At 42.6% G+C, this 23,062-nt stretch overlaps 1 pseudogene; it reads right to left on the reverse strand.

Annotated features, from left to right (window-relative positions):
* Nucleotides 1-21,417: 21,417 nt before the first annotated feature.
* Nucleotides 21,418-22,359, reverse strand: LOC132226320 (pre-mRNA-splicing factor SPF27-like; annotated as a pseudogene).
* Between the last annotated feature and the right edge of the window lie 703 nt (nucleotides 22,360-23,062).

The following is a 23,062-nucleotide window of genomic DNA, read 5'->3' on the forward strand; positions in this document are numbered from 1 at the left end:
TTCCCCTCCACTTTAGCCTTTATCAGTAATCATAGTGATATTTTGATCTTCATCTGCCACTTTCCCCCTCAATTTGTTCAGTTGTGACTGTAGAGGAAAAGTGCCACTTATCAGCTCCATCAGAGACCCCAATAGGAACTATCACAAACTGAAAGTAAGCACATTTAAATATTTATTAAATACTAGAGGCCCCATGCACGAAATTCATGCTCTGAGGGGTGGGGGGTGGGAGAGGGTCCCTCAGCCTGGCCTGTGCCCTCTCACAGTCCGGAATCCCTCTCACAGTCCAGGACCCCTCGCTCCTTACCACTCGCCTGCTCGCTGTTCCTTATCTCTTGGCTCACTGTTCCTAGCGCTGCCACAGAGGTGGGAGAGGCTCCTGCCACGGCCGCTGCACTAGCCAGCTGTGAGCCCGGCTCCTGGCTGAGCTGCACACCCCCTATGGGAGCGCACTGACCACCAGGGGACAGCTCCTGTGTTGAGCGTCTGCCTCTTGGTGGTCATTGTGCATCATATTGACCAGTCGTTCCGCTGGTCCTTCCGCAGTTCGGTTGATTTGCGTATTAGGCTTTTATTATATAGGATTTGTGTGAGCTCTTATATGTTAAAGATACTAAGTATTTATTAAATATTTCCTGCAAATACATTTTTCCCAGTTTGACTTTTAAAATCTAGGCTCATTAGCAATTTCCCCTGTAGCCGCATGGATTCCTTTAGATGCCTGTTTTCTTTCTCATTGGAATTCTGTTATTTTTATTGCTATAATTTCTTTTTTTTAAGGGTCTGTTATTCTTGTTGAGTTATATTTTCTTCTAGTTTGCAGCCATAATGGCTTCACCTCTAACTTTATTTTTTAAAATATGTTTTCATTTATTTGAGAGAGAGAGAGAGAGAGGAAGAAAGAGAGAAAGAGAGAAAGATTGAGCCCACAATCTGGGCATGTGCCCCGACAGGGAACCTAACCAGCAACCTATTGGTGTACAGGACAGACATCCAGGCCCAGGCCTCAGGCTTCTTACTCTTCGTTGTTAATGCTTATAGGAGTCAAAAGGTCCTTCACAGGTGGTTTATTATGCTAATGAGCTCATCATATCTGAAAGAGGCTGAAGATTCTCATTCAGGGTTTTTACAGGACAGTGGCACCTCGTAGAACCCCTACTCCTAGGAGACTGACCTTTTAACAGTAATAACAGAACGGCTGACACTGAATGGCCACTAAAAACAGGCCCCATCACTCTTCTAAGTGCTTCACCTGGTGACCTGGTTTGATCCACAACCCCAGGAGGCTGGCACTATTATTCCCAGCTTTCGGATGAGAAAACGAAGGCGTGGAGTGATTAAGCGATTTGCCCAAGTGCCGGACAGAGCTGGGAGGCACACGGAGTGGGGGCTGCTGGGGACCAGATGTGCACACTGATAACGCAGGAATTCCCAGCATGAGTGACAACTGAGGCAGGACAGACAGTGCCGGGAAGAGAGGGAAGGCAGCGAATAATGGAGACCCAAGGAGCACGTGCTGGGACCCGGCTGGACTCCTGACCCTCAGGGGTTTTATATTGCAGAGCCATCTTGCCCGGGAATCCGGAATCCGGAATCCAAGTTCTCCCAGGGGCCCCAGGACACGGAGCATGCAATTTCCACACCTGCCTACATTGCCAGTTAAGCACTGGGGTTCGTAGGCCCAGTGAGGGCAGGGGGCAGATAATCACAGTGTCAACAGTGAGTGCTTAGCACCTGTCAAGCACCGGGCTGAGAGCCTTAGGTGCATAATCTTATGCACACGCTGTGACATTCCATTGAGGCTGGTACTATAATCATACCCATTTTACAGATGAAGAAACCGGGGCTCAGAGAGGTTACACAGGTCTAACTGGCAGAGTTTGTGTGACTCCAAAGTCAGCATGTCCCTCTGCTACCCCCAACCCTCCGGGGGGTGGGGTTGCTAAGTCCAGCTTTTCTCTGCCTCTTGCTCTGGGACACTCCGAAGGACCCAACAGGGGACCTGGCCATTATTTTTCTAGAGCCCAGGATAAAGAATCAATAAGGAAAAAGACTTGCCGTTTCCAGACTGTTCTATTGTATCTTCTTCCCACTAATGGAAACTGGTCCAGTGGTTCTCAACCTTCCTAATGCCACGACCCTTTCATACAGTTCCTCATGTTGTGGTGACCGCCCAACCATAAAATTATTTTTGTTGCTACTTCATAACTGTAATTTTGCTAGTGTTATGAATCATAATGTAAATATCTGATATGCAGGATGTATTTTCATTGTTTGCGACCCACAGGTTGAGAACCACTGCTAGGCGATCAGAGCCTGGGGGGGTGGGGGGCGGGGAGGCACCAAGAAGTTGGCGATTCCACCCCCCACCCTTGCCTTTGGTGCTGGTCGACCTCTGTGTGTGGGGTGATGGGGGGCAGGGCCTTGGCCTGGCGCAGCACATGTCCTGCCACCCACCCCTGGTTCCCCATTCGCCATTGGGGGATGGGAGCTGCCGGCTAGGGAAGGGACCAAGAGGAGAGTGGTCGTTCTCGCTGCCACGCCCCAGTGGCCCGGGGCCCACCCATCGCTCCTGCCACCACACCCCACTGTTCGGTCATCCCAACAGTCCTGACGGCCCTAGGCTATTATTAGTATAGATTACTATGTTGTGACTAATATGCCAGCAACACCAGATTATTACAATGCAATGTAATTGTGTGGTTGTGGATACAGACCCCAAGCCTGACTACTCTTTAAGAATTACCTTACTCAGTCTGCTAAGCATGTAGCAGGTGCTTACACTGTAAGGCTTAGTATTTCATGTGCTGCCTTGATGTCTTTGAGTCTCACAGGGCCTCCCCATCCAGAAAGAAAGGCTGATCTGCCTGTCTGCCTGGTCACCTCCAACTGCTCCCCCCTGCCTGGTCGCTCCCAACTGCCCCCCCCACCAGCCTTCTCACCCCCAACTTGCCCCCCACTGCCGGCCTGCTCACCCTCAACTGCCCCCCAGCCTTCTTGTCCCCAACCTCCCCACCACCACCAGCCTGCTTGCCCCTAATCTTCCTCTGCCTCAGCCCCGCTACCATGGTTTTGTCTGGAAGGACATCCGGAAGGTCTCTCAGAAGGTCTCCTGGTCTATTTTGCATATTATCCTTTTATTAGTATAGATGCATTAGAAATATTGCCATATAGCAAAAATTAAAAGTTTGAAATGTAAAATCCTTACATATTTAGAAATATATTAACTAAATCAGCTATTCCTTGATTGATGCAGTTAAAATTTTTACTAGGTAATTGAAATAAGCAATTACTTGAAAATTATTAAAATATGCTAATATGGATCCCTGGCCAGTGTGGCTCAGTTGGTTGGAGCATCGCTCCATACACTGATGGGTGGCAAATTCAATTCCCAGGCGGGGCACATACCCTAGTCAGGGTGCATACCGGAGGCAATAGATCAATATTTCTCTCTCACATCAATGTTTCCCTCTCTCCTTCTTTACCTTCCTCTCTCAAAAATCAATGGAAAACATATTCTTGGGAGAGGATTTTTTTTTAAAGTGATAATATTGAGAGATTTTTTTTCTTTTAGCTTATTCATATTTCTGAATCTCTCTTCAAATAACCTGTATTGCTTATACTACTATAATTAAAATGCTTAATTAGATGTAGAAGCCAATTATCAATTGAACAAGACCTCTGAGACACAGAATAGCTAAATCTAATCCACTGGACAGAACCATTTATGAAGAAGCATGTTTCAGATCAGACTAAAAATGGATAGAAGTTGTTCCTTAAGTGGAACATTGCGGGAAGCCATCCATTGTCAATATTATCATGAAAGTGCAACAAGGAACTTGGAAGGCAGCTGGACCCTGCATGATTAGCAGGGCTAATACCATGCACCAATTGTTCTTTTGAGATAGTGATGGCACAAAGCAATTTCCCGACCTAATAGCCTCAAAGTAAATCTTTTACTGACCTTTGAGATAGTCTGTCTGCTACCAGTTTTCCGTGCTTAACTGAGGGCAAGATGTGTATCTAAAATGGAATAAAAGATGACACATCCAGGGTTTCGGGGAGCTTCTCCAATAGAGGGAAGTTTCTGCCTGGCCCCCCATGCCTTCTAAATTCATATTGCTTGTCTAGTGCTTTCATTTGTGTGTGGCCCCGTCTTCAGATCCTGAACCCTAGCCATAAGTGGATGCAGCAGAACATGCCTTTCAAAAACTTGTGAGTCCTGGCCTGGTAGGTCAGTTGTTAAAGTGTCCTTCCGATATACCAAGTTTCAGATTTGATCCCCAGTCAGCACACATAAAAAAATCAATGTGTGCATAAATAAGTGAGACAACAAAAATCTACTCTCTCTCACTCTCTCTCTCTCTTCCTCTCTTTCTCATCAATAAATAAAAAATCTTGTGAACTCCAACACAGTAAGTGTTCTGTCAAAAAGCTGATGTGTATGTCAAGAATGTAGTAGACATTAAAATTTTTAATAAAAAAATACTTAAATGAACAATACCTAACAATAAAATAGGACAATTGTAACAATATCTTCCTATCTAATAAAAGAGAAAAATGGTAATTGGCATACGACCACTACCCTTCCCATTGGCTAATCAGGGCAATATGCAAATTAACTGCCAGCCAAGATGGCAGCCAGCAGCCAGGCAGCTTGAAACTAACATGAGGCTTGCTTGCTTCAGTGACGGAGGACTCCAACGTTCCCCGCCTGCTGCTGCAGGCCTCTGAGCTGCAACTCTAAGCAACTATGTAACAAATATAGAAGCTAAACAAAACCCCAGAAACCTGCTTTAGTCTGCCGGGCTTCAGCCAGCAGGATCGCAACATTGTAAGCAAAGGCCAGAAACCTACTTTCAGCAGCGGAGGCCTAAGAGCTGGAGCCAAGCCTCAAAGCTAAAGCTGGCCCAGAATAAAAAAGAAAAAAAAAAGAAAAAAAGGAGTGGTTGGGAGCTTCAGCCACCCCCAGCCTGAAAACAGCCCTCAGCCCCTCACCCAGACTGGCCAGGAACCCCAGTGGGGACTCCCACCCTGAAGGGTGTGTGACCAGCTGCAAACAGCCATCATCCCCTCACCCAGGCTGGCCAGGCACCCCACTGGGGACCCCCACCCTGATCCAGGACACCCTTCAGGGAAAACCAGCTGGCACCCACCCGTGCACCAGGCCTCTACCCTATATAGTAAAAGGGTAATATGCCTCCCAGCACCGGGATCAGCGGAACCATGAGGCCTCCCGGCACCGGGATCAGCGTGACAGGGGGCAGCGCCCAAACCCCCTGATCGCCCTGCGGCTTTGTGTGTGACAGGGCGGGCGGGGCCACAACCTCCCTACCCATCCTGCTCTGTTCGTGACAGGGGAAGGTGCCCCAACCCCCTGATCAGCCCTGCTCTGTGCCTGATAGGGGGGAGATCCCCAACCTCCTGATCACCCTGCGGCTGTGTGTGACAGGGTGTGGCGCCCCAACCCCCCCTCCCCCACGGGCCCTGCTCTGTGTGTGACGGGGTAGAGCCATAACCTCCCCATCGGCCCTGCCCTGAGTGTGAGAGTGGCGGTGCCCCAACCCCCTGATGGGCCCTGCTCTGTGGGTGATAGAGGGTGGCGCCCCAACCCCCTGATGGGCCCTGCTCTGTGAGTGACAGGGGGCAGTGCCCCAACCCCCTGATTGGCCCTGCTCTGTGCATGACAGGGGGTGGCGCCGCAACCTCCCCATCGACCCTGCCTTGAGTGTGACAGGAGATGGTGCCCCAACCCCCCAATCAGCCCTACCATGAGCGTGACTGAGGGTGGCATCACAACCTCCTGATCGCCTTACTCTGTGCATGACAGGGGGTGACGCCCCAACTCCCCAATTGGCCCTGCTCTGAGCCCGACCAGGGGCTGCACCTAGGGATTGGGCCTGCCCTCTGCCACCTGGGAGCAGGCCTAAGCCAGCAGGTCGTTATCTCTCGAGGAGTCCCAGACTGCGAGAGGGCACAGGCCAGGCTGAGGGACCCCTCTCCCCCCCGAGTGCACAAATTTTTGTGCACCGGGCCTCTAGTATATAATAAAAGGCTAATATGCAAATCAACCAAACTGTGGAATGACCGGTTGCTATGATGCTCACTGACCACTAGGGGGCAGATGCTCAACACAGGAGCTACCTCCTGGTGGTCAGTGCACTCCCACAGAGGTACCGCCGCTCAGCCAGAAGCCCTGAGCCGGGCTCACAGCTGGTGATCACAGTGGCGGTGGTGGGAGCCTTTCCCGCCTCCACGGCAGTGCTAAGGATGTCCAACTGATGGCTTAGGCCTGCTGAGGGTTCCTGGACTGCAAGAGGGCACAGGCTGGGCTGAAGGACTCCCCACCCCCCCCCAAGTGCACAAATTTCATGCACTGGGCCTCTACTATGGTAATAAAAGTCATGTGAATGTGGTTAAAAAAATGAAAATCCAGATTTGGTCTAAAGTTCTACTAGATTCTTTTCTGTTCCCTCTAGTTTAGGGTTACCTTTCTCTTTAACACCGGCAAAACCACCTCTAATGAGGCCCCTGCATTTCTGTGAATTGCTTAGAGAAACTCTAGTCTCTTTCACTAAGCATCAAATCCCACATCATAGAGACTAGTAGGAAGGGTGGAGGCACGAAAGTGCTGGCTGGGCATCCACATATAGCAGCTGAAGTTCTGGAGGATATCTCAGTTGTGGGCGGTTGCCACTGAGAAGTCTGGGGTCCCCCAGCAGAGAGACCAGAACTTAGGAAGTTGTCTACCTAACATCTGGCTGTGAAAGGCAACAGGTTTGCTGTCTGCCAGGGAGAGACAGCTGGAAATGCAGGACCTCTCTTAAAGAGCCAACACACAAAATTTACTGTGCAGCTACTCACCTTGGGCTCCAGCATAGGGAGGGCAGAATGGACTGGAGCTCTGTGAGCAGAAGCCAGGGTTGGGGGCTCTGGGGTTAGAACTTGGAAGGCAGATACCCCAGCTTCCTGTGCTGAGACATTCCCTGACACTGCAGAAGTTATCATTCTCTGGCAGAACTTTGCTAAGCAGACAGGTTTTTGTCTGGAGGCAAGACAGTTGACCCACCCTATTGGAAAACACCATGCCATATGGTGTGGCGTTTCTGAGGCCCATTAAGAGACTGAGAATAACAATTAGCCTCCAGAAATTTGTTACCTGCAAAGGAGCTCCCATAAGGCTGTCAGCTGATTTCCCATCAGAAACTCTACAGGCAGCAGCAATTGCACCATCCTGTTGAAAAACATTTCAACACACCTTTAGACAATTGCCTGAGGGCTACTAAAGATGGAATCCAATCAGTCTGCAGGCAAAGGTGGGTCTCTCAAGGCTTTGACTCTTTGTCTAATCTAATTAGTCAGAAACAGAGTTTGACACTGTCCTGCACTAGAGATTGGGAGGCATAACAGATCTATCAAATGCATAGTCATAAACCCAAATGCACAGCCAAAATAGGGAGACAAAAAAAAACAACACCTGAATGAAAGAAGAAGAGAATTCTCCAGGAGAAGAGAGAAATAAAATGGAGATAAGAAATTTATCTGATATAGAGTTAAGAACAATGATGATAGAGATGCTCAACAGCATGAGAGAAGATAAGGTAACCATGAAAAAAGAACAGTAGGAAATAAAGCATGACATAGCATAATAAAGAGCACATTGGAAGGAATACACAACAGATTAGGGGAAGCTGAGGATCAGATCAGTGAATTAGAAGACAAGGTAGAAAAAAAACATTCAATCAGAGAACCAAAAAGAAAAAGACAATTAAAAAATAAGAGGACAGCTTAAGGAGGGTGTGGGACAACATGAAACTTAACAATATTTGTATGATAGATGCGCCAGATAGGGAAAAAAGTGAGCAAGGAAGGGAGGGGGATAGAGAGAGAGAAAAAAGGAAAGTTTCAGGAAATAATGGCAAAAAATTCCCTAACTTGGTGAAGGAAAAATTCACACAAGTTCCAGAGACACAGAGATTCACAAGCAAGTAGAACCCAAACAGGCCCATGACCAGACACATCGTAATTAAAATGCCTAAAAATTAAAGACAAAGAGAGAATCTTTTTTAAAAAAAATATATATATATGTTATTGATTTTTTTTTACAGAGAGGAAGGGAGAGGGATAGAGAGCCAGAAACATCAATGAGAGAGAAACAAAGATCAGCTGCCTCCCACACACCGCCCACTGGGGATGTGCCCACAACCAAGGTACATGCCCCTGACCGGAATCGAACCTGGGACCCTTGAGTCCGCAGGTTGACGCTCGATCCACTGAGCCAAACCAGTTAGGGCAAAGAGAGAATCTTAAAGGCAGCAAGAGAAAGAAAATTTGTTATCTGCAAAGGTGCTCCCATAAGGCTGTCAGCTGATTTCTTATCAGAAACTCTACAGGTATGAATGGCATGAAGTACTCAAGTTAATGAATAGTAAGGATTTGAAATCAAGATTACTATATCCAGCAGGACTATCATCAAAAATAGTAGTGAAATACAGAGCTTTCCAGCAAAAAGCAAACAAACAAAAAAACAATAAAGAAGTGTATCACCATCAAGCCAGGATTACAAGAAATGGTAAATGGACTGCTGTAATGAGAAGAAATACAGAAAGAAACCTAGGCATACAGAATTAAAATGGAAATAAATAAATACCTATCCTATATAATAAAAGAGAAACATGCAAATTAGCAGTCCCTCTGCTATGCTCAAGCCACGCCCACAAGCCATGCCCACAAGCCAATCTGAGTGACTAGGCAAATTATCTGGCAAAGATGGCGATTAATTTGCATACACAGGTGTCAAGCGCCCCAGGAAGTGATGGTGGCTGTGGCCGCCGGCTCCCAGGACCTTGCTGGTGGAGATCGGGAGGTTTGGAGGACTTGGCAGAGCAGGGGACTGCTGGACATAGAGAAGAGCAAGAGAGAGGGTGGGTTGGAGGGCGCGGCTCCCTCTGTCATCCCAGCTTCCTGTGGAAACTGACAGCAGGAAGAAGGAAGTCCCACCTCCACAGAATCAGCCAGAATCAGCCATTGGTCAGACAGCTCCCAGTGGCCTGATGGCCAGGACTCTCATTCACCTGCATCTCAGACCATGATAGCAGGGAGGTGGGACTATGTCTAAAGAACAACTGTTGATACAATATAGCTCTGCAGCTGAAAGATGTCAGCAGTATCAAAAGAAAGTGTCTGCAGAGCAGCATATGTCTGACCTTGAATGAAGGCGGCACCTGCGACAGGATGTATCTGAACACCAGTTACTGGAAAAACGTTGCTCTGATGTCGAAAAACACCAGCGTTATCGACAGAAAATGTCTAAAGACCAGCGTGCCTTTGAAGTTGAAAGAAGGCGGTGGTGACGACAGAATATGTTGAGAGAACAGTCATCAACAAGTACTACCAATACCGGTAGGAACTGCCTTCTCAGTGAAAATGGAGTACATGAGGATGCAATCCTCGAACATAATTGTGGTGGAATGACTGTTCGATGTGAATTTTGCCTATCACTAAATTTCTCTGATGAAAAACCATCCGATGGGAAATTTACCTGATGTTGTAGCAAAGGGAAAGTCTGTCCAAATGATATACATTTTCCAGATTACCTGGCATATTTAAAAAGATTAATGACAAATGAAGATTCTAACATTAAAAATTTCATGGAAAATATTCGTTCCATAAATAGTTCTTTTGCTCTTGCTTCCATGGGTGCAAATATTGCATCACCATCAGGATATGGGCCATACTGTTTTGGAATACACGGACAAGTTTATCACCGTACTGGAACTTTACATCCTCTGGATGGTGTTTCTCGGAAGTTTGCTCAACTATATATTTTGGATACAGCCAACGGTACAAGTAAAAGATTAGCAATGCCAGAAAACCAGGGCTGCTCAGAAAGATGCATGATCAACATCAACAACCTCATGCATGAAATCAATGAATTTACAAAATCGTACAAGATGCTACATGAGATAGAAAAGGAAGCCCAACCTGAAGCAGCAGCAAAAGGTATTGCTCCCACAGAAGTAACAATGGTGATTAAATATGATTGTAACAGTGACCCGGGTAGATATAATTCTCCCTGAGTAACGAGGCTGCTGTCATATTCAGATACGAAGATGGAGAACCTCCTTTTGAAAGGGGCTTGCTCATTCATTGTAAACCAGATCCAATAATGCAAATGCCACTAAAGTGAAACAAATCAATATCCTGTTTCCTACATTAGATGCAATGACATATCCTATTCTTTTTCCACATGGTGAAAAAAGCTGGCGAATGGATATTGCATTAAGACTCAGAGACGACAATGCAACCGACAATAATACTAGACAAAATGTAAGGACATGAGTCACACAAATGCAGTATTAGGGATTTCATCTTTCTGTGTGGGACACGTTCAATCCTACATTAAATGCAGGAAAATTAACTCAACAGTTTATCTTGGATTCATATTCAAAAATGGAGGCCAATCGGATAAATTTCATCAAAGCAAACCAATCTAAGTTGAGAGTTGAAAAATATAGTGGTTTGGTGGACTATCTCAAATCTAGATCTGAAAAGGACAATGTGCCGACTGGTAAAATGATAATACTTCCATCATCTTCTGAGGATAGTCCCAAAAATATGCAGCAGCGATCAGGATGCTATGGCAATTGTAACGAGGTATGGCAAGCCCAATTTATTCATAACCATGACATGCAACCCCAAATGGGCAGATATTGCAAACAATTTACAATGCTGGCAAAAAGTTGAAAACAGAACTGACTTGGTAGCCAGAGTTTTTAATATGAAGCTGAATGCTCTTTTAAATGATATCTGTAAATTCCATTTATTTAGCAAAGTAATAGCTAAAATTCATGTCATTGAATTTCACAAATGCGGACTGCCTCACGCTCACATATTATTGATATTATATAGTGAGTCCAATTATGTTCCTCTAATTAATTCCCTTTCAATGTGCACGAATTTCATGCACCGGGCTACGAGTCAATAATAACCTTAAATGTAAATGGATTAAGTGATCTAATGAAAAAGCATAGGGTGGCTGAATAGATTAAAAAAAAAATGACCCAATTATATGCTATCTGCAAGAGACCCACCTCAGAACAAAAGACTCACACAGGATGAGAGTGAAGGGATGGAAACATATTTTCCATGCAAATGGAAACATAAATGAAACTGGGATAGCAATATTCATACCTGACAAAATAGACTTCAAAATGAAGGCCATCCCAAGAGACAACAAAGGTCACTACGCAATACTAAAGGGATCATTCCATCAAGAGGATATAACTCTGGTAAACATATATGCACCCAAATATAAAAAAGCTCCAGAGGACTTTAAGGGAGAGATATACAACAATACAGTCATAGAAGGGGAATTTAACACCTACTGACTTCACACCAGACAAAAAATTAACAAGGAACCAGTGACTCTAAAGGACAAACAGGATCAGATGGATTTAATTGATAGTTATAGAACATTTCATCCCAAAGCTGAATAATATAGATAGGTCATTCTCAAAGATAGATATGTTAGGACACGAAACAAGTATCTACAAGTTCAAGAATATTGAAATTATATCAAGCATCTTCTCAGATCACAGTGAAAAGAATTAGAAATCACCTACAGTAAAAACACCACAAAACACTTGAAAAAATGCAGGCTAAATAGAATGTTATTAAAAAATGACTGAGTTACAAATGAGATTAAGAAATAAATAAAAACTATCTGGAAACAAATTTAAATGAACACACAACAACCAAAAATATCTGGGACACAGCAAAAGCAATCCTGAGAGGGAAGTTCATAGCACTACAGGCCTACTAAAAAAAAAAACAAGAAAAATTAAAAATAAACTATTTAAACTAAAACTTAAATAATTAGAAAGGGAACAACAAGAAAAGCCCAGAGTAAGTACAAGGAAGGAAATAACAAAGATTAGAGCAGAAATAAAGGATATAGAGACAAAAAAAATAAAAATACAAAGGATCAATGAAACCAAGAGCTGGTTCTTTGAGAAGATAAGATTAATAAACCATTAAACAGACTTATCAAGAAACAAAGAGAGATGACCTAAATAAATAAAATCAGAAACAAAAGCAGAGAAGTAACAACTGACACCACAAAAATACAAAGGATTATAAGAAAATACTAGGAACAACTCTGTTCCAACAAACTGATCTAGATGGCTTCCCAGGGCAGTATTATCAAATATCCAGAGATAACTAACACCTAAATTCCTCAAATTATTCCAAAAAATTTCAAGAGGAAGGAACATTTCCAAGCTCTTTTTATGAGGACAGCATTATGCTAATTGAAAAACCTAATAAAGACACTACACTGAAAGATTACAGGCCACTATCCCTGATAAGCAGGTGCTAAAATGCTCAACAAAATATTACCAAATTGGATCCCACAATATATTAAAAAGATCATACACCATGACAAAGTGGGATTTATTCCAGGGATGCAAGGCTGGTACAATATTCGCAAATCAAAAAATGTGATACATCACATAAATAAATTGAAAGACAAAAATCACATGAACATATTAACAGATGCAGGAGAAGCATTCGACAAAATCCAGCATTCATTTTTTATTTAAAAATCTCAGCAGAGGAGAACCAAGATGGCGGCATAGGTTAACGCCGGAGTTTGCTGCTTTGAACAACTACTTCAAAAGTGAAACCAAAAAACGGAAGGGACATCACCCAGAACCACAGGAACGCTGGCTGAGTGGAAGTCCTACAACTAGGAGGAAAGAGAAACGCACACGGACACTCAGAGGAGGCGCAGTGCTGAAGTCAAATTCTGAGGTGCGGAGTGCGTGGAGCGGGCTGGCGGCGGAGGGCGCGGTTGGTGTTTTCAATAGGGAGGGAGTCGCAGACTCTGAGCTCCAGATCTGGGCGAGTCTTTAGGGACCCAGACTCAAACGGGAGAAGCGGGACTGTCTGGCTTCGGTCAGAGCGAGTGCAGCTTTCTCTCCGAGCTTTGCAGCGGGTGCTGGAACTCAGAGAGGCAGAGCCCCTGGGGACAGGACTGAGAGCCGCCATAACTGCTCTCTCCGGCCCACCCTGTTGATCCTGTGCGACCCGCCCCGCCCAAGCCCTGCACAGAGGCATTTGCCGGATAGCCTCAGGCAAAGGCTAGATTAGCACCTCCCTAGAGGACAGAAGTTCTCTCACTGCTGACACAGCTGATTCTCATAGCCACTTGGCCTGGAGGTCAAACCCTCCCTGGAATTAGCTACAACAATCAAGGTTTAACTATAAGACTGCGAACAAAGACCACTAGGGGGTGCACCAAGGAAGCATAACAAAATGCGGAGACAAAGAAACAGGACAAAATTGTCAATGGAAGATATAGAGTTCAGAACCACACTTTTAAGGTCTCTCAAGAACTGTTTAGAAGCTGCCGATAAACTTAATGAGATCTACACGAAAACTAATAAGACCCTCGATCTTATATTGGGGAACCAACTAGAAATTAAGCATACACGGACTGAAATAACGAATATTATACAGACGCCTGACAGCAGACCAGAGGAGTGCAAGAATCAAGTCAATGATTTGAAATGCGAGGAAGCAAAAAACATCCAACCAGAAAAGCAAAATGAAAAAAGAATCCAAAAATGCGAGGATAGTGTAAGGAGCCTCTGGGACAGCTTCAAGCGTACCAACATCAGAATTATAGGGGTGCCAGAAGATGAGAGAGAGCAAGATATTGAAAACCTATTTGAAGAAATAATGACAGAAAACTTCCCCCACCTGGTGAAAGAAATGGACTTACAGGTCCAAGAAGCACGGAGAACCCCAAAGAAAAGGAATCCAAAGAGGACCACACCAAAACACATCATAATTAAAATGCCAAGAGCAAAAGATAAAGAGAGAATCTTAAAAACAGCAAGAGAAAGAAACTCAGTTACCTACAAGGGAATACCCATATGACTGTCAGCTGATTTCTCAACAGAAACTTTGCAGGCCAGAAGGGAGTGGCAAGAAATATTCAAAGTGATGAATACCAAGAACCTACAACCAAGATTACTTTATCCAGCAAAGCTCTCATTCAGAATTGAAGGTCAGATAAAGAGCTTCACAGATAAGGAAAAGCTAAAGGAGTTCATCACCACCAAACCAGGATTATATGAAATGCTGAAAGGTATCCTTTAAGAAGAGGAAGAGGAAGAAAAAGGTAAAGATACAAATTATGAACAACAAATATGCATCTATCAACAAGTGAATCTAAGAATCAAGTGAATAAATAATCTGATGAACAGAATGAACTGTTGATTATAATAGAATCAGGGACATAGAAAGGGAATGGACTGACTATTCTTGGGGGGGAAAGGGGTGTGGGAGATGTGGGAAGAGACTGGACAAAAATCGTGCACCTATGGATGAGGACAGTGGGTGGGGAGTGAGGGCGGAGGGTGGGGTGGGAACTGGGAGGAAGGGAGTTATGGGGGGGGAAAAAGAGGAACAAATGTAATAATCTGAACAATAAAGATTTAATTAAAAAAAAATTTAAAAATAAATAAAAATCTCAGCAAAATGGGAATAGAGGGATCATATCTCAATATAGTAAAGGCCGTATATGACAATTCTACAGCAAACATCACACTCAATGGGAAAAAATTAATACCATTCCCCTAAGATCAGGAACAAAACAGGGATGTCCACTTTCACCACTCTTATTCAACATCCTACTGGAAGTCCTAATCAGAGGGATCAGACAGAAGAAGGAAAAAAAGGCATCCAAATTGGAAAGTAGGAAATAAAACTCTATTTGCAAATGACGTGATATTGTACATAGAAAATCCTAAAGACTTCACTGAAAAACTACTAGATTCAATAAATAAATTTGGGAATGTAGCAGAATACAAAATTAACACCCAAAAATCCATGGCATTTTTATACACCAATAATGAATTCTCAGAAAGAGAAACAAAACTATCTCATTTACCATTGCAACAATAACAAAAATGAAGATACCGAGGAATAAACTTAACCAAGGAGGTAAAAGAATTGTACTTGGAAAACTACAGCATGTTGAAAAAAGAGATAGAGGAAGATGTAAACAAGTGGAAAAATATACCGTGTTCATGGATTGGTAGAATTAATATAATTAACACAATCTATAGATTCAATGGATCCCTTAAAATGCCAGCAGCATATTTCACAGATCTAGAACAAATGCTCCAAAAATTTATATGGAAGCAAAAAAAGACTCTGACTAACCACACCAATCTTGAGAAAGAAGAACAAAGTTGTAGGAATCACAATACCAGATATCAAGTTATACTACAAAGCCACTGTGCTCAAAACAGCCTGGTCCTGACACAAGAACAGACATATAGATCAATAGAATAGAACAGAGACCCCATAAATCAGCCCAAGGTATTATGTTCAATTTATATATGACAAAGGAGGCAAGATCATACAATGGAGCCTAGACAGTCTCTTCAATAAATGGTGTTGGGAAAATTAGACAGGTATATGCAAAAAAATGAAACTAGACCACCAACTTACACCACACACAAGAATAAAGTCAAAATGGATAAAATGTAAGTTTAAGCCATAAAAATCCAAGAAGAAATCATAGGCAGAAAAATCTAGACATCTCTTGTAGCAACATGTTTATGGGTACATCTTCTAGGGCAAAAGAAACTAAGGAGAAAATAAATAACTGGGACTACATCAAAATAAAAAGCTTCTGCACAGCAAAAGAAACCATAAAAAAAAGGGAGCCCACTGTATGGGAGATCATATTTGGCTATGATATATCTGATAAAGTGTTAATATGTACAATATATAAGGAACTCATACAACTTAACAAAAGAAAGACAAACAATCCAGTTTTTAAAAATGGGCAAAGGACCTAAATAGACTCTTCTACAAAGAAGACATACAGATGGCCAAGACACATATGAAAAAATGCTCAAAGTCACTGATTATCAGAGAAATGCAAATTAAAATGATAATGAGGTATCACCTCATACCTGTCAGAATGGCTACCATCAACAAATCAACAAATGACAAGTGCTGGTGAGGATGTGGAGAAAAGGGAACCCTTGTACACTGCTGTTGGGAATGCAGACTGGTGCGGCCATTATGGAAAACTATGGAGTTTCCTAAAAAAAATTAAATATGGAACCTACTTTTGACCTAGTGATCTTACTTGTAGGAATATATCCTAAGAATCCCTAAATACCAATAAGAAAGAATATATATGCACCCTTATGTTCATAGCAGCACAATTTACAATAGCTAAGATCTGGAAACAGCCCGAGTGCCTATCAGTAGATGAATGGATAAAAAAAAGCCTGTGGTACATTTACACCCATGGAATACTAAGCATCAGTAAAAAAGAAGGATTACCCTTTGAGACAGCATAGATGGACCTGGAGAGTATTGTGCTAAGTGAAATAAACCAGTCAGGGAAATACAAGTATCACATGATCTCACTCATATTTTTAATACTAGAGGCCTGATGCATGAAATTCATACAAGGGACTAGGCCAGGGGTTGGCAAACTTTTTGACTCGAGGGCCACAATGGGTTCTTAAACTGAACTCAGAAGAAGGAGCTGCGGCCGTGTTTCCCAACGTTGCCATGTTAACACTGCTGCTGGTGAAGGAGCGGAGGGGAGAGCAAGAGAACCCTCTGCTCTTTCAGCTCTGTAGGCCAGATAGAACAGCCGAACGGGCCGGATCCGGCCCGTGGGCCGTAGTTTGCTCACAGCTGGACTAGGCCCTCACTGGCACGATGGCTTGCCTCGGCCCTTGCAGCCCTGGCTTCATCCAGAAGGTCATTCAGCTGTCCAGTCTAATTAGCATATTATGCTTTTATTATTATAGATTATGAACAAAATAAACTGATGAACAAAGTGGATCCAGAGCCACAGAAGCATGGAACAGACTGTCAAATATTCGAGGGAAGGTGGGGTGAGTGGGTGGGTAGGAAGAGATTAACCAAAGAACTTATATGCATATATACATAACACATGGACACAAACAATAGGGTGGTGAAGGCCTGGGGTGGGCTAGAAGTGGTAAAAGGGGGGACATATGTAATACTTTCAATGATAAAGATTTAAAAATAAATAAAAAATAAGTAAAACTGACCAAGCAAATCCTCTTCTGGATATTACCCCTATGTTCATTGTAGCATTAATTATAGTAGCCAAGATATGAATGCTGGGCCATCTTTAACAATGGGACACAAAGATGACTTTAGTCAAATGGGACTTACTTGGTTCCTCCCTGTGACACCCACTCACCCCACCTTCCCTCTAATATTTGACAGTCTGTTCCATGCTTCTGTGGCTCTGGATCCACTTTGTTCATCAGTTTATTTTGTTCATAATCTATAATAATAAAAGCATAATATGCTAATTAGACTGTGTTTATATATGATGACAGCTCCCATCCTTGAGAAGTTCCTCTGTCTAAATTCTTTTAGGCAGGTAGGGGGAATGTCAAAATTTTTCCTGACAGAACCAGGATGGTGGTTTAGGTAAATGCCTGTACTCACAGCCTACCACAACCACATCAAAATTACAACTAACATAGAGTACAACCATCATTCAGAACCACCTGAAATCTGGCTGAATGGAAGTCTTACAACTAGAGAAGTAAAGAAGAAAACACATTGAGACTAATAGGAGGGGCAGAGGTGAGGAACAGGCTTGTCTGACACCCATGTGTGCCATTTTTTAAATTAGGTGGGAGATCTTTGCTGCAGCCCCCCATGAGGAGCAATGAGTCCCAGACCCACAACAGCCCTCCAGCCTAGGGTTTCAGAGTTGGGAAGAGAAGTCCCCATAACTTTGGGCTGTAAAAACAAGCAGGGATTGTAATTGAGTCACATGGAGGCCACTGGAGACTCGGGTGTTCCTTTTAAAGGGCTGGTGCACAAACTTACTGGGACTTGATCCCTCTGAGCTCCAGCACTTGGCAGCTTTGGGTGACCCAGACTCATACTGGGAGGAACTGGGTTGACTGGCATCAGGGCAAGAACTTGGGGGCAGCTTTCTCCCCAATGAGGGTGCTCGCAGGGGTCATTGTCCTGTGCTGGGCCCTCCCCTGTTGCAGGGCTGACTGGTACCCATATCTGAGTTTCCATCAGCATGGCTCACACTGTTTGCTCCACCCTGGTGATTCCCTGAGACCCCAACCCATCCATTGTGCAGTCCCACCCAACCTGTTTGCAGCAGCTTTTCCATATGAATGGCCTGTCCTGGCTTAGGCTTCAGACTTTGCTAAAATCTCTCAAGCAAGCTGCAGCTGGTGTCAATGTTCCCCAAACCTATCAATAAAAGGTCAAAGACCTGGCACTAACAGCAGCCTGCCTTGCTTCACAGCTGGTTGTCACCTGAGCATCACCTGGGCACTTCCAAACCTAATACAAATAGCAGCCCTCTTCAGATCTCTCTATAGCTATTGCCAGGTGGCTCCAGGCAGTGGCTGACTTTGCGCATCCTGGAGGCCCTAGTGCCTGTGCACCCAGTGGACAGATTCAGATCATACCAGATTACAACTCTACACATCCACAAGTGACACACTCAAGAGGTAGACTCAATGAGCACCAAAGCCCCACTGAAGCAAGTCCTGCTCCATAGGGGTGTTTCCTGCACAGCAGCTCTTCCACTTTAGTCACAGCTGGTCCTCACAGCCAATTGGCCTAGAGGTCAATTCCTCCCAGTGATGCCAAGAGCAATCAAGACTCAACTATAAGACTGTGCACACAGCCCACACAGGGACACACCTAGAGTGCCCAACTCAGGTGACTTGGGAGGCTGAGCCACTGGACCCTACAGGACACCTACCATACAAGGCCACTCTACCAATTCCAGGAGACATAGTAACTCTACCTAATACATAGAAACAAACACAGGGAAGCAGCCGAAATGCGGAGACAAAGAAACATGTCACAGATGAAAGAAATGGGAAGCAAACAAACTACTGGATACAGAGTTCAAAACCATGGTTATAAGGTTACTCAAGGATCTTTATGAGAGCTTCAAGGTACTTAGAATGTCAAAGAAATTAAAAAGGACCAGTCAGAAAGTTAGCATAACCTAACTGAAATAAAGAATAATTTACAGGGATTCAACAGTAGAGCAGAGGATTCTGAGAATCAAATCAACGATTTGAAATGTGAGCAAGCAAAAAACACCCAATCAGAACAACAAAAGGAAAAAAGAATCCAAATATATGAACATAGTGTAAGGAACCTTTGAGCTAACTTCAAGCGTACCAACATTTGCATTATGGTGCCAGAAGAATAAGAGAGAGAGCAAGATATTGAAAACCTACTTGAAGAAATAATGACAGAAAATTTCCCCTAACTGATGAAAGTAATAAACTTACAAGTCCAAGAAGCATGGAGATTCCAAAACAAGAGGAACCCAAAGAGGACCACACCAAGATACATCATAATTAAAATGCCAAGGGTTAAAGATAAAGAGAATCTTAAAAGTAGCAAGAGAAAGACAGTTAGTTACCTTCAAGATACCTCCCATAAGACTGTCAGCTGATTTCTCAACAGAAACTTTGCAGGCCAAAAGGGAGTGGCAAGAAATATTCAAAGAGATGAACAGCAAGGACCTATGGCCAAGATTACTCTACCCAGCAAAGATGTTATTTAGAATTGAAGGTCAAATAAAGAGCTTCCCACACAAGAAAAAGCTAAAGGAATTCATCACCATCAAACCAGTATTACATAAAATGTTGAAGGGCATTCATTAAGAAGAGGAAAAAGAAAAATGATAAAAAATATGAACAATAAAATGGCAATAAATACATATCTATCAACAATTGAATATTAAAATAAAAATAAATGAACAATAAATGTAATGAACAAAATAAACTGGTGAATAAAATAGAATCAGAGGCATGGAAACATGGAACAGACTGACAAATCTCAGAGGGAAAGGGGGAGTGGGAAGAGATTAACCAAAGATCTTACCCATGGACACAGACAGTAGGGTGGTGAAGGCCTGGGGTGAGGTGGGAACTGGTGGAGAGGAGCAATGGGGGAAAATAAGGGAGTAATCTATAATAATCTCTACAATAAAGATTTAAAAAATAAAAAAAGAAATACAAGACGTGTACTCTTGAAAACAACAGTGTATTCCTTTTGTTGTACTTTATATCTGTGACTATTTTGTAACTGTCTATTTGTACTTCTTAGAATGGGTTTAACTGTCTATTGCTTAGAATAGTTGCTAATTGTATACTTACCTCAGATGAGGGATATAAACTCATCTTTCAATAATAAACTCACTATTTTTTGTATATTAAAGAAAGGGAATGGTTGCCAGAAGCTAAAGGAATTAGGTAAAGGGAAATTACTGTTTAATGGGAACAGAGTTGTAGTTTGAGAAGATGACAAAGTTCTGGAAATGAATGGTGGTGATAGTTGCACAATAATGTGAATGTATTTAATGCCATGGGACTGGTACACTTAAAGATGGTTAAAATGATAAACTTTTTGCTATATATATTTTACCACAATATAAACACATAAAATAAGGCATAATTTAAAAATTTCCTGAGTCTCATTTCCTGAAAATGGGCAGTTTAAAAGAATCAATATCCCAAAAGGCATGCTTCAGGGTTGCAAATACCCACAGCCCACTAGCTACATCTCTGCTGGACATCTAAGTGCTTAAAGAAATCTCTAATTGCTTCTATTTGGTAGACTTAAGGCATAATTAAGGCAACACCAACAAGGAGGGAACTGACCATGTCAAAGCATCTTGGGGGAAGCATTCTGATTTTTATTGGGAGGAGGCTTAAGACAATCAAACTTTATTTTCTCATAGATCTGGAGGTTAGATGTCTGAAGTCAGCAAGGCCATGCTCTTTCTTAAGGCTCCAAGAAGAATTGGTTCCATGCATCTCTCCCAGCTTCTGGTGGTTTCCAGTGTTCCTCAGCTTATAGACCCATTGTTCCAATCTCTGTCTTCATGTGGTGTGTGTCTTCATGTTGTCTTCCCTGTATGTGTGTCTGTGTGTCTTCCCCTTTTCTTTCAAGGACACCTATCAGAATCTATTTAAGGCTCACCCTCTAAATGGATGCCTACTTTGCTCTGCACCTAATGGGAGGGTATTCAAACATGTCCAAGTTTGTAAAAAACAAATATATCCACAAATTCTTCAACAGTATTTCTATCTGAGGTGGAATCTAATTCCTTTCCCCTTGAGTATGGGCTGGTCGCACTGATTTACTTCTAATTCAATGCAGGAGGAGTAACACTGAGTGACTTCTAAGGCCAAGTCATAGAAGGTAATATAGCTTCTGTTAGACTCTGACATATGCCTTTGTGTGAATCCTCCCAGCCCAGGTGTCAGATATGAGTGAAGAATCCATCAAAAGGACACAAGTCCCAGCCACCATTGAATTAGTTTTGTCTTTTCAGAAGTCTTGTCTAATGTCTTCTTGGTTGGCCTCTCCATGTTGGCACTTCATTTGAAAGACTTCATCTTCTAATTGCACAATATTCCTTTCAATCTCATAATTCTTACTGGCCAGTGATATCTAGTTTGACTTCATTTCTCTTAATTTAGATCCAGCTGTGAATTGAATGGTTTTTTTTTTTTTTTTTGCTACCAATTTAAATATTTAACATGTTTCCTTAACTTCTGGAGCTCTTTCTGTGTGTTCAATCACATGAATTAGATTTTCATGATATACTTTCTAGGCATTGCATCCATGCTGTGACATTAGCCTCAGATTCTCAATTAGAACTGCTTGATGCTCTAACTGGGCCATAGAATTGTTGTCATTCTTGTCATGTAGCGGTTTCATTTTTCTGACCCAAGGAAGGAGCTGGAGGTTGATATTATTTCATATCGAGCAATTCAATTGGTTGTCCAGAAGCCAGTCTTTTAAATTCCTTTCTTATTATTCCCTCCCTCCCTCCCTCCCTCCCTCCCTCCCTCCCTCCCTCCCTTCCTTCCTTCCTTCTTTCCTTCCTTCCTTTTTCTTTCTTTCTTTTTTTAATTGATTTAGAGAAAAAGAGAAAGGGAGAGAAAGAGAAACACTCATTTGTTGTTCCGCTTACTTATGCATTTATTGGTTGATTCTTGTATGTGCCCTGACCAGGGATGGAACCCTAAACCTTGGTGCATCAGGATGACACTCTAACCAACTGAACTACCTGTCCAGGGCCTCATTATGTCCTTTTCAAAAGCAGAATAATCTGGGACTTTCAGGTAGCTCAAGTAGTTCTTAGTAGGTTGGTGTCTCTGAGTTGCCTCAATCGCCAGCACCGCAGCTGCTTCCGGTACACCAGGTATTTCATAACCTTGGTCCATCCACCACAACCTCTCCAGACACCAAACCTGTGCCTGCCATTCTTAAATTTTCCTGAGTTTTTGTGATAGGATTATGATTTTAGAAAAAAAAATTAAGTTTACATGTTCTTTGAATTACATGATCTGGATGTTTCTCTCAAGCGAATGTGTTTTTGGTATTGACAATGATTGGCTTCTCCCCTCTGTTTCATAGATAGTTTTTCATTTCTTCATTACATTCATTTGACATCTTTATTGTCCAATTAAATTCTCTTTTCTTTTCATTATTCTTCTTCTCTAGAATTTAATGGGAGTTCCCATTTCCTCACACAATTGCCATACTGGATATTATAATTACTTTACCATTCTGATAAGTAAAGAATATATATCAAAAATTTGTATTTATTTAGTAATGACATTTATTTTTTTAAATGGTTTTCATTTCAATTTCTTCTTTGGTGAATTGCTTGCTCTTAACTTTTTCTAATTTTTCTTCGTGGTGCCTTGGTTGTTTATAGCAGACATATCTTATAGGGCAAAGGGATAGTCAGGAAAAATAACTTAAGACTTATGTAAGAGGCATTAAAAGCCTGACTGAGCATTTAAAGCCAATATATTAAACAATAAGACTTTACATCAATTATCTGCATCAGGAAAGGGCCAATTGATTTTGAACCTTTTAAAACTATAAAATATAATATGTCTATAGAAAGTGTAAGATATACTTATACCATGTCTCTGGCCCAGGTCTCTTCTACCAGCAT

The sequence above is a fragment of the Myotis daubentonii genome, chromosome 2 (genome assembly GCF_963259705.1).
Source record: "Myotis daubentonii chromosome 2, mMyoDau2.1, whole genome shotgun sequence".
Classification (NCBI taxonomy): domain Eukaryota; kingdom Metazoa; phylum Chordata; class Mammalia; order Chiroptera; family Vespertilionidae; genus Myotis; species Myotis daubentonii.